The sequence below is a fragment of the Hemitrygon akajei genome, chromosome 28, assembly GCF_048418815.1.
Source record: "Hemitrygon akajei chromosome 28, sHemAka1.3, whole genome shotgun sequence".
Classification (NCBI taxonomy): Eukaryota; Metazoa; Chordata; class Chondrichthyes; order Myliobatiformes; family Dasyatidae; genus Hemitrygon; species Hemitrygon akajei.
Window position 1 is genome coordinate 20289523 of NC_133151.1, and position 17808 is coordinate 20307330.

Genomic DNA, 17808 nt, shown 5'->3' on the forward strand with positions numbered 1-17808 from the left:
TTCAGTCTGCACACAGGAGTGATGAACAGGAAGGATCGGCGAAAATAAATCGAAGCAGTCCACGAGAGCAGCGGATCGGAGATAACGACCAGAAGATCGGCCACTGCCATTCCCACCAGGCAGCGAGTGACACATTTGGAGAGACCGCACTTTCCCCGGCACAGGATCACAATCGCCACCAAGTTCGCTGGAAGAGAGACAGGGAACAGCCAGTTGAGAAAATACCGAGCAGAAGCCAATGCAGCAGTTTTCGTGGATCCTGTAATATTTCCACTTTATTGCTGCATTTAGCGGTGGGAGGGTCCAGAGAGGACGCAGAGCTGGCGGAGAGAGAGAAGGAGTTTACACAGAAAAATAAAGTCAGTATGATCTGGATACGGATTCCTGACTGATGGCCGAAATGTGAAGTGGCAGCAAAAGCTAAAACTGGGTAACTACCTCTGGAGAGTCAATCTTTGATGGAACACTTTTCTGCCGGCGCCTTCTGCGTCTCGTCTGGGTGAAATGAATAAATCGAGACGCTGATGGCGGGACTCTTCCATTCGACAATCATCAACCTCCATGGAGATCTCTGGCATCGACCGAATAGCCAAAGGACCGAACAAAAGCAGGAAATGCTGGAAACACTCACCCAGGTAAAACAGAATATGAGGAATAACAGTTAAGTATCTGTCCTCAGAACTGCTCTCAGAGAGAACCCTACACGATTGTTAAATTGTTTCTCTTTCATGACAAGCTGCTTGGGGCTCAGTGTTTCCAGCATTCCCTTGGTTTGTTTGTCACCTCAGTGAACTTATAACAGAACGTTGACTTCATCCAACAGATACAGCGCACAACCTCACAGACAGACAGAACGCCTCCCACTGAATCCATCAGAGGGAAGCAGCGTAGAGGAATTCAGCGTCCAGCAGCAAACTCGGTGCCGCAGACAGATGTCCGTAACAGCGTCAGGTGTTGCTATCATAGAATACATTATGCAGTATTGATAACTATGACGCATCACGTCTGTGCTGTCGATTGGCTCAGAAACGACTTCACTGTGTTGTCCATGATGTGCTTCATATTCCGCTCCTAGATCAGAGAGCCGGTCGCTTAAAAGGAAGACAATCAATTGGTATTATCTCTGCGGGCTGACTAAACACGATATTCGCAAATGCAGTTTTGCTGCTACAAGAACCAAGGAACAGAGACCATAACATCCTATGCTGATCACGACCTCTGGAAGGACGCTGTCTGAACCGCTCAGCTCCAGAGATGCCGACTGATTCGCCGAGTTCCTGTGGCCGTTTGTTTTCAGATCGTCAGTCCCGGTGTTTTCAATCCATTGCTGAAATGAGGAACACTGGGACTGAACAGGTAACAGTGTAAACCAGCTTCAGAATCAATCACAACATTGGAATTAAACTTAATATCCCTCCCACGGCAGCTGACACTGCGGCTTACCGGGGATCCCAAAGGCTGAAATAAAAGGAAAGTAAACGTCCTCTATCCGCCAGATGACCGGATACGCCATTTCAGAGAGAAGTTGTGACTGTTCTTGTTCCAGCAGACACTCTGAACTGAGGAGATGAAAACTACCCTGATTTATACCGACAATCTGTCTCCAGAGATAAGGTTATACACCTCACTACCTTTCTTTGTTACGGTTGCTTGAACAAACACTTAACACTTTGTCTCTGATGCAAATATTGGGTTGTTTGAAGACAAATACAGCAGAACAACTGGGAATTACCTCGGCTCTATCTCTGGCGGGAAAAAAGGCCAGTAGCTTTAGTTACAGAGAGTGAACTGAGACCAGCGACAGTGGACTGACCCCTGCTTTCTTTGCCTGTAGTTTTCCATATACAAGCTGTCATGACGCGAGCTCTGTGAGTGGACCCAAAAGCAAGACAAACACTGAACTACCAGGAAAAGGGCTAGGCTTGAGAAGGAAGCAAGGGAAGAGAGGGGCAAAGGACGCTCGACACGACACAGGCCCCGGACGAGACAAGGATTACGGGCCTGGGAGAGGACCTGACAAGGACCGCGGAACCAGGACATGGAACTGGGAACTAGGAGCCTGGGCTTGGACTTCGAGACAGAGACTGGACAAGGACGCAGAACCTGGTTCTTGACTCGGGCTCGGACTTCAGAAGCTACCGAGAACAAGACGTGGCCTCTGGATGAGGGGAGGCACAGGACGGACCGAGAGACTCCTGGAAGGGACAAGGGAACCCCAGCACAGGACGAGGTAATCCCAGCACCGGCTGGGCAAAGGTACTCCTGAGCTGGGCGAGGCACAAGTACATGACGAGAACCCAGAGCCTTGGTCGAGCGAGAACAGGAACGCAGATCACAGAGTCGAGGGACAGACAGGAACATGGAACACAGACATACCTAGAGAAGGCGTGGAGACAGAAAGACAGTTCCAAACAGGTCGAGGCTCCAAACACAAGCGAGGCGAGGCAAGGCTCCAGGAAGAGGCGAGGGGAGATGAGGCGAGGCAAGGATCCAGGCAGAGGCGTGTTGAGGCGAGGCAAGGCTCCAGGTAGAGGCGAGGCGAAGCGAGACAAGGCTCCAGGCAGAGGCGAGGCGAAGCGAAGCGAAGCTAGGCAAGGCTCCAGGCAGAGGCTAGGCGAGGCGAGGCAAGGCTCCCGGTAGAGCAGAGGCGAAGTGAGGCATGTTTCCCGGTAGAGGTTAGGCGAGGCGAGGCTCCAGGCAGAGGCAAGGCGAGGCGAGGCAAGGTTCCAGACAGAGGCAATGCGAGGCGAGGCAAGGTTCCCGGTAGAAGCGAGGCGAGGCGAGGCTCCCGGTCGAGGCAAGCCGAGGCGAGGCAAGTCCCCAGACACAGGCTGTAGGGCAGGGCTTCCGGCGTGGGTAGCCATCAGGGCTTCGTCGGGACAGAACGGAATAGTCCAGCCTCAGGGGAACGGCAATGACGACCCGACTTACCCCACGGAGGCGACACCTACTCACGAACCCAGGGTCACTTAAATTTCCGACCCTTTGACGAGAATCAGGTGCCTACAATCAAGCCCCGAGTGAGACAAGGGCAGCCGGAAGACCCGGAGTCTGGAGTTCACGGACCGGACCGTTATCCGGAATGCGGATATAACGGACCGGACTATGACAGCACCCAACCTCCCCCCCACCATGGGAGCCTCCGGGCGACCTAACAGGCTCCCCAGGACTAAGGACGACCTTGGAGTGTTGGGGTGCTATTCAGTCCGTAGGGAATCCAAGATGATGAGAGTTAGACGACAATATCTGCGTTGCTGGGTCCTTCTATGGCCGGTTTGTTTCTGTTATAACGCGGTCGTTGTGGGTGGACCCAAAAGGAAGACACAGACAGTAGGAACAGGACTAGGCGTGAGGAGCCGGCAGGGCTTCAGAAGGACGTTCAGGGAACAGTCAACCCTCATGGTACCGACAATGATTGCCCGACTTACCCAACGAAGGCAAGGACCGGGAGAGACAGATCCCACCGTAGGGTAACGGCAAGGACGGCCTCACGGACAGGATTCCGACGGGACCGACCCCACAGAGACGGGGACGGGGGCAAGACGATCTGGTACCAACACTCGAACCCAGGGCCACTTATATTCCCGGCCACAAAATAGAATCAGATGCCTGCTATTAAGCCACAAATGAGACAAAAGACAGCCAGAAGACCCGGAGTCTGGTGTCCACGGACCGGACCGTGAGCCGGAACCTGGATTTCATGGACCAGTCCATGACACAAACAGGCAAACAGACAGCCAGAGACAGTTGCGTCGAGTGTAGGATTGTGATGGTCGTCTTGCATCTCCCGGTTTCTGGTACAGTGTGTAATTGAGGGATTCGTTACGCACTGGTCAGTCTCTGGTACAGTACAGTACAGCCTGGCCTCCAGTCCTGGACTTGCACTTGACAGTAAAACACAGAGCCCGGACTTGGACTTGAATGGAACGCAGAGCCTGGACTTGGACTTGACTGGAACAAAGAGACTGGAATTGGATTTGACTGGAACTCAGAGCCTGAACATGGAATTGAACGGTACGCTGAGCCTGGACTTGGACGTGACTGGAACACCGAGCACGGACATGGAATTGACTGGAACACCGAGCCCGGATATAGACCTGACAGGAACAAAGAACCTTAACTTGGATTTGACAGGAACACAGAGCCTGGACTTGGAAGTGACAGGAACTCAGAGCCTGGACTTGGGCTTGAAAGGTAGACCGAGCCAGGACATGGACTTGACTAGATAACAGAGCCCGGATATAGACCTGACAGGAACAACCAGTCCGGACCTGGACTTGACAGGAACACAAACACTTGATTTTGACGTGACATCAACACAATGCCCGGACTTGGAAATGACAGGAACTCAGAGCCTGGACTTGGACTTGACAGGAACAAAGAGCCTAGAATTGGATTTGACTGGAACGCTGAGACTGAACTTGGAATTGAACGGTACACAGAGCCTGGACTTGGACGTGACTGGAACACAGTGCCCGGACTTGGACTTGACAGGAACACAGAGCCCGGACTTGAACGTGAACGGATTACAGAGCCTGGACTTGCACGTGACTGGAACACAGAGCACGGATTTGGACTTGACAGGAACACGGTGCCCGGACTTGGACTAGACAGGAACACAGAGCCCGGACTTCGCCTTGAAAGGAATACAGAGCCGGACATGGACTTGACAGGAACTCAGAGCCTGGACTTGGTCTTGACAGGAATGCAGAGCCCGGAATTGGGTTTGACTGGAAACCCGAAACCGGACTTGGACATGAAAGGAACACCGTGCCCGGTCTTGATTTTGAAAGGAACAGCAAGACTGGAGTTTGACTTGACATGAACACCGAGCCCGGTTTTGGACTTGACAGGAACAAAGAGCCTGGACTTGGCCTTGAAAGGAACGCCGAGCCCGGTCTTGGACTTTACAGGATCACAGAGCCCGGATATAGACCTGACAGGAACACACAGCACCGATTCGAATTTGACAAGATCACAGAGCCCGGAATTGGACGTGACAGGAACACAGTGCCCGGACTTGGACGTGACAGGAACACAGATCCCGGACATTGACTTGACTGGAACACAGTGCCTGGACTTGGCCTTGACAGGAATGCAGAGCCCGGAATTGGCCTTGACTGGAAACCTGACACCGGACATGGACATGACAGGAACACCGTGCCCGGTCTTGAATTTGAAAGGAACAGCAAGACTGGAGTTTGACTTGACATGAACACCGAGCCCGGTTTTGGACTTGACAGAGCCTGGACTTGGAATTCACAGGAAGACAGAGCCCGGACGTGGACTTGATAGGAACAAAGAGCCTGAAATTGCATTTGACTGGAACACAGAGCCTGGACTTGGACGTGACTGGAACACAGAGCCTGGACTTGGATTTGACCGGAACACAGAGCCTGGACTTGGACTTGACATGAACAAAGTGCCTGGAATTGGATTTGACTGGGAAACAAAGCCAGAACTTGGAATTTAACGAAACAGAGAGCCTGGACTTGGACGTGACTGGAACACAGAGCCCGGACTTGGACTTGACACGAACACCAAGACTGGACTCTGACTTGACATGAACACAATGCACGGACTTGGACTTGACTGGAAACCTGACACCGGACTAGGAATTGACTGGAACACAGAGCCTGGACTTGGAGTTGACAGGAACACAGATCCTGGAATTTGATTTGACAGGAACATGGAGCCGAGACTTGGACTTGAGAGGAACACAGAGCCCTGACTTGGACTTGAACGGAAACCTGACACCGGACTTGCCCTTGACAGGAAATCCGAGCCCAGACTTGGCCTTGTCTGGAATACAGAGCCTGGACATGGATTTGACTGGAATTCAGAGCCCGGACTTGGACTTGAACGGAAGACCGAGCCTGGACTTGGACTTGACTGGAACACAGAGCCTGGACTTGGACTTGTCAGAACACCAACACTGGACTTTGACTTGACATGAAAACAGTGCACTTACTTGGACTTGACTGGAACAACGAGTGCAGACATGGACATGACAGGAAAACCGAGCCCCGAAAAGGCCTTGACAGGACATGGATTTGACTGGAACACAGAGCCTGGACTTGGACGTGACTGGAACACAGAGCCTGGACTTGAACGTGAACGGAACACAGAGCCTGGACTTGGACTTGACTGGAACAACGAGTGCAGACATGGACATGACAGGAAAACCGAGCCCCGAAAAGGCCTTGACAGGACATGGATTTGACTGGAACACAGAGCCTGGACTTGGACGTGACTGGAACACAGAGCCTGGACTTGAACGTGAACGGAACACAGAGCCTGGACTTGGACGTGACTGGAACACAGAGCCTGGACTTGAACGTGAACGGAACACAGAGCCTGGACTTGAACGTGAACGCAACACAGAGCCTGGACTTGGACGTGACTGGAACACAGAGCCTGGACTTGGACGTGACTGGAACACAGATCCTGGACATGAATTTGAATGGAACACAGAGCCTGGACTTGGACGTTGCTGGGACACAGAGCCTGGACTTGGATTTGACTGGAACACAGAGCCTGGACTTGGATTTGACTGGGACAAAGAGCCTGGACTTGGACTTGACAGGAACAAAGAGCCTGGACTTGGATTTGAATGGAATACAGAGCCTCGACCTGGTCGTGACTGGAACACAGAGCCTGTACTTGGTCGCGACAGGAACACAGAGCCGGCACTTGGTCGTGACTGAAACACAGAGCCTGCTCTTGGACGTGACTGGAACACAGAGACCGGACATGGACTTGATAGGAACTCAGAGCCAGGACTCGGACTTGAAAGGAAGACCGAGCCCGGACTTGGACTTGACTCGATCACAGAGCCCGGATGTAGACCTGACAGGAACACCCAACCCGGTCATGGACTTGACAGGAACACAGAGCCCGGACTTGGAATTGACAGGAACACAGTGCCCGCACTTGGAATTGACAGGAACACGGAGCCCGGACTTGGCCTTGACAGGAAATCCGAGCCCAGACTTCGCCTTGAAAGGAATACAGAGCCTGGACATGGATTTGTCTGGAACTCAGAGCCCGGACTTGGACTTGAACGAAAGACCGAGCCTGGACTTGGACTTGACAGGAACACAGAGCCTGGACTTGCACTTGACTGTAACACCGAACCCGGACTTTGACTTGTCAGGAAACCTGACACCGGACTAGGAATTGACTGCAACACAGTGCCTGGACTTGGAGTTGACAGGAACACAGAGCCCGGACTTGGCCTTGACAGGAAATCCGAGCCAGACTTCGCCTTGAAGGGAATACAGAGCCTGGACATGGATTTGACTGTAACACAGAACCTGGACTTGGACGTGACTGGAATACAGAGACCGGACATGGACTTGACAGGAACTCAGAGCCTGGACTTGGTCTTGAAAGGAACGCCGAGCCCGGTCTTGGACTTGACAGGATCACAGAGCCCGGAATAGGACATGACAGGAATAAAAGCCTGGACATGGATTTGACTGGACACAGAGCCTGGACTTGGATTTGACTGGACACAGAGCCTGGACTTGGATTTGACTGCAACACAGAGCCTGGACTTGGACTTGACAGGAACATAGAGCCTGGACTTGGATTTGACTGGAGCACAGAGCCTCGACTTGGTCGTGACTGGAACACAGAGCCTGTACTTGGTCGTGACAGGAACACAGAGCCGGCACTTGGACGTGACTGAAACACAGAGCCTGCTCTTGGACGTGACTGGAACACAGAGACCGGACATGGACTTGACAGGAACTCAGAGCCAGGACTTGAACTTGAAAGGAAGACCGAGCCCGGACTTGGAATTGACTCGATCACAGAGCCCGGATATAGACCTGACAGGAACACCCAACCCGGTCATGGACTTGACAGGAACACAGAGCCCCGAATTGGAATTGACTGGAAAACCAAGACTTGTCTTTGATGTGACATCAACACAATGCCCAGACATGGAAATAGCAGGAACTCAGCGCCTGGACTTGTACTTGAATGGATCACCCAGCCCGGACTTGGACTTGAATGGAACACAGAGCCCGGACTTGGACTTGAATGGAACACAGAGCCCGGACTTGGACTTGAATGGAACACAGAGCCCGGACTTGGACTTGAATGGAACACAGAGCCAGGAGTTGGCCTTGAATGGAACACAGAGCCAGGAGTTGGCCTTGAATGGAACACAGAGGCTTGGACTTCGAATTGACTGTAACCTGTACCGTAGCCACACTCCCGCCCCCCCCCCCCACAATAACAGTCAATGATGCAGCATGTCAGAATGATCTGCATTCTATAGCTGATAGATGTTCTGAGTGTTTTTGCTATCATACAAATTCTCTTCAAACTGCGTATGAAACATAGTCGTTGTCTTGCTTTCAAAATGTAGGGACTAGGTTAGGTTCGTCAGAAAACTTAACACCCGGGAATTTGAAACTGCTCACACTCTCCACGTCTGATCCCTCTATGAATATTGATAAGTGTTCCTTCATTTTACACTTCCTGAAGTCCACAATCAGCTCCTCCATCTTCCTGACGTTGTGTAAAAGGTTGATGCTGCGACATCACTGCACTAGTTAGCAGATCTCGCTCCTGTACGCCGTCTCGTCTCCATCTGAGATTCTATCAACAATGGTTGTAGCATCAGCAAATTTGCAGATGGTACTTGAACTATGCCTAACCACAGAGTCGTGGGTATAGATACAGTAGAGCAGTGGGCAAGGCACATACTCCTGAGGTGTGCCAGTATTGATCGCCGGTGATGAGGAGATTTTATTACCAATTCGCTCAGATTGTGGTCTTCAGCTTGGGAATTCGAGGATTCAATTAGAGACGAAGTTACAGAGGACAAGGTTCTGTAATTCTCAATTTGGATTGTTCGAATGATGTTATTAAATGCTTGGGTATATTCGATGAACCGCATCCTGAAATAGATGTTTCTGTTCTCCAGGTGATCTAAGGCCGTGTGAAGAGCCATTGAGATTGCATCTGCCCTTTCACCCAGTCCTACTCTATGTGCCATTTATGCCTCATCCCATCTTGCACCTCGTTTCCGATATTTCGCCCGTGAATGCGTTTTACATTATTTAATTGCTCAGATGGACAATTCCTCCGTCTTCTGGTGCTTTAGAAATTAATAACGACGTTTTACTCCATAACGGGGACTAACCACGTACAATCCAGAGTTTTCATTCACTTCACAATCCTGCTCCGAAAATGAACTGAACATCGGATTACCTTAAAGTTGAACCAAGTTTCTTGTGACAGGAAGTTCATCCACAGCAAGTGCTTACCTTAATGCTACCATCTCACCACTTGGATTCATGGTTGCTGAATTACTGTTGGTATAACGTTCAGAGCATCACTTGAGAACCAGTCAGTGATAGATGCGGAAGTGTGGGGTACCGATGATGGTTCGTCCCGCCCTGCTACCTGCTACCGGTTTCTCCATTTCTTCTCGAGGATTTGCACTGGATGCAGTAAGTATGTTTTTAACTCCCCCACGTGGGGCGTTTAAATGCAGGATGGCAATTGCTTATCCCCGCGCTTCACACCGTTTCATATGAAACGTTAGGATTCACCCGCGTCTCTGCCACTGAAATATATCCATCTTGGAAAATGTACGTGTCATCCCTCTTTCTGAGTCGCTGATCACAAATGGTGAACTTTGAAAGGTAGAAAACAGAAGTCAAAGGGGATACGGCCAGACCTTCAACCCTGCTCTGCCATTCAGTCCGATCCCACCAGATCATCTGATGTTCATGATCTCTCCCCAGATTTTTGACACATTTTGTGTATGAAAATCTGACGGACTTCATCATTTATTCATATTTTTGGCAGAGACTGTGCCACTGAGAAAAATTTACGTGACTATCTGACTTCAAAACAAAAAATAACAGTAGACGTTATTTAATTATAACTTCATAGTATTATGAAATCATGGCTAAAACGCTAAGGTGGAGACAGATGAAGCAAATATATCAACAGACACAAGATTGTTCTTTAACCCCAAATAGAAACAAACAGGTTTGAGTAGCAGTTCATTTCAATCTAGGTCCTTACACGGGGATAATCAACTGACGAAAGTCATTCATCAAAATCTTGATTTCAAATGTAAACTCATAAATGACGCATACCTTTCTAGAAATATAAGCTTCATCCAAATTAGAGCCAGAGTCCTACAAACTATATTATGTTTGATCCACTATTACTGATGGGACAATCCATGGTAACCGTTCGGATATAATATTACTGGATTAAAATGCAAGAACTACTTACTTAATCGATATAGCCACTGCAAACACGCATAAAATACAGGAATTAAAAAGTGAATATCACCGTAAATATGCTGACTTAAGAGATGAAATGGAAATACTATCAAGCAACAACAGTGCATAAATTGTTCCAATGGTGATACCAACCATACCTATCATCTCAAATTCGCTCAACAAACACTAAACAGTTAGAAGTGCAAAGCAATATTTCTGTAAATGTCCTGAAAACCACTGTACTCTACACCACTAGAATGATACGAAGTCCGCAGCTATTGAGGAATGAGTGTGTTAGACTGTACCCGTACTTCAGGTTTTACCAGCTTGAGCTAGAAAGGATACTATAAATATAATAACAATAGGTTTCAATAGGTACATTTAATGTCAGAAAAAATATACAATATACATTATGAAATTCATCTTCTTCGCAAACATCCACAAAAACACAGGAGTGTGCCAAAGAATGATGATAGTTAAACGTTAGAATCCCAAAGCCTCCTCACAGTTCCCCCTCGCATGCAGAAGCAGCAGTGAGGCACTGACTCCCTCCCCCTCAACCCTACCAGCAAACAATCATCAGCGCCCTCCACCGAGCACGCAAGCGTGCATGAAAACAAAGACAAGGACATACAGTCACCGAAAGTCTACTCGTTCACCCGGTATTTTCACATCCCACAGGCACTCGCTCTCCCGATAAAGTGAAAAAGTGGTGCCTCCGTTGCTCACCAACTGCATAGCAGCGGCAACCTGAACAAAAGCGGACACATGGCGTCGGCGACGACAGATCGGTGATTCAACTGCATCCGTGAGAAGGATCAGGGAGTCAAAACCGATAGGAACACGTAATCGGCAGGATTGGAACCTACACGGGGAAACCCCAATGGATTTCTATTCCATTGCCTTAACCACTCGGCCACGACGACAACGTTTCTTGCAGTTGCACATAACTCGTGCAGTCAGTTAGTCAAATAATCAGGATTATAATTATAATCCTGATTATTATAATTATAATTATAATTATAATTACCTGAAGTAAAAGCGGATACTGCTGAAAATGCCCAGCAGATCTGTTAGCGACTGTGAAGGGAGAAAGAGTTCACGTTCAGAACTATGACCTTTCACCCGGAAATCAATGTGGTCAATTGGATGTACGGAATCTGTCAGAGCAGAGTAGGGTCGGAAGATGTAGATCCTTTCAACAGGCATACATATAGATAATCAAGTTGATGTTGGACACCAGGGAATGAATGTGTGGAAGGCCTCAGAGATGTATCTTTGGTTGAGCCTACTAGGGGATCAGCAATTCTGCATTAGTTGTTGTGTAATGAACTAAACTGGCTCAAATCATTTTATGGGGGCAATGTTGTTATCAAGTTGTCTCATATTCCTTACTTGATTGCAGTCTGGAAAAGTGTTGTGAACAAGCCAAAGTAGATAATCCATCAATAGGTTAAACAGAGCGAAATTTATTTAAAGACGCTGCTGTTCAGAAACGTTTGCTGTTGGAATGCAACTAATGAGTGGACTCATAAACGTTGAAGGTAGCATGTAGTATGAATGAATTGTAAAGATCTGAGGCTATATTGTGCAAAGGAAATGAGACTAATGTTTTTTGATATGGCTTTAGTGTGGTGAATAATACTTATCACGTTGCTACTTCAAGCATATCTGACAAAAAGGCAGCTCTATGTTCCAATTCTTTGTGATGTTAGATGTTTTCAGAGTCATAGTTTTGAATGGGCAATTATTAACTAACCCATTTGTAAAACCAGCTATTCAACTGCATTTATATATATACTGTTATATTTATATATATATACTGTTATATTTATATATATAACTGATACTGTTGAGTGCTTACTTTCTTACTTAGTTAGCTAAATAGCTCCTGCTCTTCCACCTATATTTTTTGTACAGCATAATATGATAGTCATTTACCATAATGAAAAATTATTATAAAACAAATGGATCTGTTATCCAAGACTATTAAAGATCGTGTGGGTTTAGCTAATGATAATTTGCAGAATCCCACCCTTTTGGAATAAGGTGTGGAACTGGGGATTAAATGTTAATGGACATCATTGGATGTGTATTACTTCAAACGCTGTTATTGCTTTGCTCTTTGTTCTAGTGGTTACCCATGGTATTTTCCCAGAGGTGCTTTTTTTATTATTATGGGCAACTTTAGTAACTTATGTGTTTGCAGGCCACGTGTAATTCTATAATTCGTTTTGGTGTTTGATTTCATACAATTATGTTGTGATTCAGTGATGTCAAATACAGTTAAATGCTTTGATTTTTGGTATGAAATTGGGTTCACTTTATCACTTCATCATGGTTTTCCCGCTTCTGTTCTGCTAATATTTTAAAATAAGTATCTATCTTAGTCATGAATGTTGCTGTTCATTATTTTGCTATATTCACTCAGACATATTAACAGCAATGTGATTTTCTGTGAATCGAAATAAAGAAGATGTTGGTCATGCACAGTTTAAAAAATGGATCATACTGTAACATCCAACTCGAATAGGACAATAGACAATAGGTGCTGAAATAGACCATTCGGCCCTACGAGCCTGCACCGTCATTCTGAGATCATGGCTGATCATCTACTATCAATACCCGGTTCCTGTCTTGTCCCCATATCCCTTGATTCCCCTAACCATAAGATACCTATTTAGCTCCTTCTTGAAAGCATCCAGAGAATTGGCCTCCACTACCTTCCGAGGCAATGCATTCCAGGCCCCCACAACACTCTGGGAGAAGAAGTTTTTCCTTAACTCTGTCCTAAATGACCAACCCCTTATTCTCAAACCATGCCCTCTGGTACTGGACTCTCATTGTGAAGTAGACAGATTAACTGTATTTGTTCCTGGCATGTGCTTGGAGAGGGTGGTTGTCATTTTGTGGAACTGTTTTTACATCCTTTACTTTGTGAGATGAAAATGTTATGCTCTCTGTGTTTGAAAGCAATCACAACATTGCTTCAGTTAAGCTGTGGGACAAGAGATCATTTCCAAATTAGAAGTTAATTGTCAGGAGCTACTGATAAAATATGGCATGCAAGTTTGTGAAAGTCGGGGTTTATTTTTGTGATTGATTGGAAAGGATGAGTATAAAAGCGAAGACTTCGATTGTGCTAGCACCAGCAAGTATTTCCAGTGATGCACCATCACAAGTGCAACACGCTGTAAGTATTCAATACTAATGTCATGGCACTTTCTCTGCAGCAACAACGTTTAGTTTCTGACCACCGATTGCAAGACATGCTAGGCAATAAGTGGAATGCTATTCTTTCGTGTGTGTCTGGGAGCTGGGAATTCACGGTTCTTTTGCCGGGGAGAGATGAGGAGAGAAGACCTGAATGGAAAGAGTTACTTGGCCAACGAATGGAGTGGACTCGGAGCAAGGGTGCGAAGGTTAGCGATGGTGAACAATCGGCTTTATCAGAGAGCTCTAACCTTGCGCGATAGACTGTTTCTTGAGAATGGGCCGATTTGATTTTTTTTTATTTCTTTTTCTTTACTAACTATATAGTCAAAGTAAGAATTATAAAGCTCTATCGTTTAATCGCATATTGTGTACTACTTGTTATTTAGGGTTCTGATTTGTAACAGGCGCAACATCCACCTAAACGAGATATCTTAAGTTTGGCCGGACCAGGGGATTTCACCCCTTATATTAAGCCGCCAGCCGGAGCGAGATTTACACAAGGGAAAAAACCTCATTTTAATGACTGGGAAAAGAACGTTTAAATCAGCTGGCCAACTTGGATCCACTATTTTGGTGTAATAATTTGGAAAATTATTCTGAGTGAGGATTGGTGCTGAGGGAACAGTAGTATTCAATTTCTAAATTATGGCCCCATGTCAACATATTTACAGTGTTGTTTCTGCAAAGGCAATAAAGTGCAAGGTAAGATTAACGACAAGTTTCGAAGTAAATTTCCTAATTTGGTTCCATTGACGAACAGTAAATACTTGCAGGACTATCGATGGACTGGAATAAAAAACTCTCCCAGATGCACTTCAAAAATTCCATTTCGTATCCTTTCACATAAAGCGAATCTCCTTGAATTTGGAGAAGTTGAAATGTCTGATCGCTATAGCCCTATACCCATGACATCTCTGTGTGATTTGCAAACAGATCTGTTCCTGAATTTTCCACCAACTGTGAGGAAATTTGCAGTATAATCTGATTGCTATTTTATTTATTCCTTAACACAACCCATATGGCTTCATGTGAAGAATCTTCTGAGACCTCAATCCTCATTACTGCAAAGATGGTCTCTTTGATCAATATTGCAAAATTACCCCTCCCAAACTTTTACATCCCTCCCTATCAAACATAAAACTTCTAGACCTGGAGTGAGGTGTCTCCAGTCCCGCACATCTTTTGCTCAGATTCATAGAGTTGCACATGACAGAAACTGGCCAAGTGTCCGACTTTTCCACCGAGACTAAGATATCTATTCGAGCGAATTCTGTTTACCTCTGTTTAGTCAATATCTCACTGAAAATATCCTATCCACGTACCTGTTAAACATTGTACTTGTACTCTGCACTGCAGCTCCAACTGAGCTATTACTTGCATTGCACAGCACCTTTAATTTCTCACACTTGCACTGCAGATCACTTTTAAATTCTCACTCTGTCACCTTAAAGCAATGTTCTCTCCAATCTGAAATTTTCACCATGAGAAACGGATTTTGATTGTCTACTTTATCTACACCTTTCATAGATAAAACTACAAAATCATAAAATCATAAAAGAACGACAGTCAGGTCTCCTCTCTGCCTCCTTCCATCAAGAGAAAACAGACCCAGCCCTCGTCAACTTTCCTTGTAATTCGACAGCCCATTCTAGGGAACAGCTCTGTGAATACTTCCTGCAGCTTTCCAGCTTAATGAGCAACATACAGTTTACCTTCTTCACAACCTTGTCTACCTGTGTGGCCAGTTTCAGAGGACTACATGTATGTCCATGGTCTCTCCCTGTTCACTAACCCTCCTCTGGACGCTGTCTTTCAATGTGTCTGCACTGGCCAACTTTAACTTCCCAAAATCTATTATTGTGTATTTGTCTGATACGGAAACAACACTTCTCTTGTTCTCTGTACCAATTGCCCAGAAATAGATAGCAATGCAACATTCATCTTCTGAACCATTTGCTGCGCCTCGTCTGCTACTTGACTGTAACTTGTGCATGACAACGCTTGGACCCCTTTATATTTCATTCCATTGTGATTTCTCTCTATATAAGTAATCATCTGCCTTTCGAATCCTCCTAAATTTGTATACACCAACATGCTTCCCCACGTTAAACTGAATTTTGCAAGTATTCTCCCACATACCCAACCTATCTATACACTGCTGTAGAGACCAATTGTACCATCAACGGTCTACCCATCACATTCCCCATTATTGACAACATTGATCCCTCAAACTCTGCCCTTTTCCGGTTGATTAATATCGAGTGTAAATAATTGACAGAGAACTGACCCCTGGGACACTCCAATAGTTATGTCGTCCCTGCCTGAAATAGACTTGCTCATTCAGTCTATGTCTTCAACGTGACAGCAGGTCTTCAGTCCTTGTTAACTCAGTTCCCTCAATCTTCTGAGGTCTGGTTTTGTACACCAGGCTTTCGTCTGGCAGCTTGCCAAGTACATTCTGAAACTCTACCTTGTACATTTTCAGGTTACCTTCTAACATCCAGAGGAAAAAAACTCTGTCTTGTTGATCAAACGTGAATTGGCTTTCACCTGACATAATCTCAAACGAGGTCACAGGTAGACGTGGTGCAAAAGAAACGTTTTGGTACATTGCCATTCATCAGGCAGTGCAATGACTATAGAGATTGGGATGCTGTGTTGCAGTTAAACAAGATGCTGTTGAGGCTACATTAAAATATCGTATTTCCCTTTAGTAACCCTATAACAGGGAAAATGACATTAAGCTGGAAGGAACATGCGGGAATGTTACGAGGATGTTTCTGGCAGTTGAATAACTGAGAAATGGAGGGATAATGTGCTGATTAGGACGTTTTCCCCCATGGAATGTGGGAGAATGCGGGGCAATATAATAGACGTGTATAAAATAATGAGTGTCATAGACTGGGTGAATGCACAGAGACATTTTTAACAGGGACGTGGAATAAGGACGAGAGGGCACTATATGCTGAGATGGCATAGATTGAAATGGATCCTGATGGATTATTTCTCTCATCCAGACGGTGGTCAGGATATCGAACTTGACAAAGTGATTAAGAATGAGTCATTAGCAGGGATATGGACCTAAAAGGTACAGAGAGATATTGGGGCAACTTAGATGGGACCTTTAGTTGGCCTGGGCCAGATGGGCCGAAATACGTTTCCTCCATGTAGTGTGACACTACAAATCTAAACCATGTTGATTCGGTTTGATTACATTGAACGTCTCTTAATAACTTGCAATTTCTTCATAGATCACAAACTCCTGTTTATTGACTATAACTCAGCATTTATCACCATCAATCCCCACAATCCTGATTGATAAGTTACAGAATATGCTCTTTTGTATCACCCTCTGCAATTGGAACCTTGTCTTCCTAAGTGGAAACCACAGTCTATGTGGATTTATATCTCCTCATCGCTGATGTTCAACACTGGTGCATATCAGCGGTCTGTGCTTAGCCCACTGCTCTTCTCTCTCTGTACCCGTGACTGTGTGGCTAGGCATAGCTCAAATACCATGTATAAATTCGCTGATGATAAAACTATTTGTGGTTGAAACTTAGATGGAGACGAATGGGCGTACAGGAGCAAGATATTCCAACTACTGGAGTGGTGTGTCAGCGACAATCTGGCACTGAACATCAGTAAGACGAAAGAGCTGACTGTGGACTTCAGGAAGGGTAAGACGAAGGAACACGAACCAATCCTCAATGAGGGATTAGAAGTGGAGAGAATGCGCAGTTGCTAGTTCCAGGCTGTCAAGGTGTCTGAGGTCACAACCTGGTCCGAAAATATAGCCGCTGCTTACAGAATGCAAGCAGCGACTATACTTCGTTAGGAATTTGAAGAGATTTGATATGTTAACAAAAGCACTACAAAGCATTCACGTACAATGGACAGCACTCTGACAGGCTGAATCACTCTCTGGTATGGGGGATCAACTGCACGGGACCGAAAGAAGCAGCAGAGGGTCATAAATTTAGTCAGCTTCATACTGACTACTGGCTTACAATGTACCCTGGACATCTATAGGGAACGGTGTCTCAGAGAGGCAGCGTCCATTATTAAGCATCCCCTGCACACCGTGCATGCCCTTTTATCACTGTTACTATCAGGTGGGAGGTAACGAAGCCGAAAGGAACCCACTCAGCGAAAGTTGAATCGCATCTTCCGCTCTGCCATCCGATTCCTAAATGGAAATTGAACCCGTGAACAATACCTCACTTGTTTAGTTTATATTATTTCTGTATGTGTCTGATTTTTAATCTCTTTCAATGTAAGTATACCTTAATTTATTTATTTACGCTTCTATTTTGTGTATTGCGTTAAACCG

At 46.1% G+C, this 17808-nt stretch overlaps 1 non-coding gene across 1 annotated transcript; it reads right to left on the minus strand.

The window, feature by feature from the left end:
• Positions 1-11103: 11103 nt before the first annotated feature.
• trnas-aga (transfer RNA serine (anticodon AGA)) lies at positions 11104-11185 on the minus strand. The gene has a single exon. It is a non-coding gene; the product is annotated as a tRNA-Ser (tRNA).
• Positions 11186-17808: the final 6623 nt, after the last annotated feature.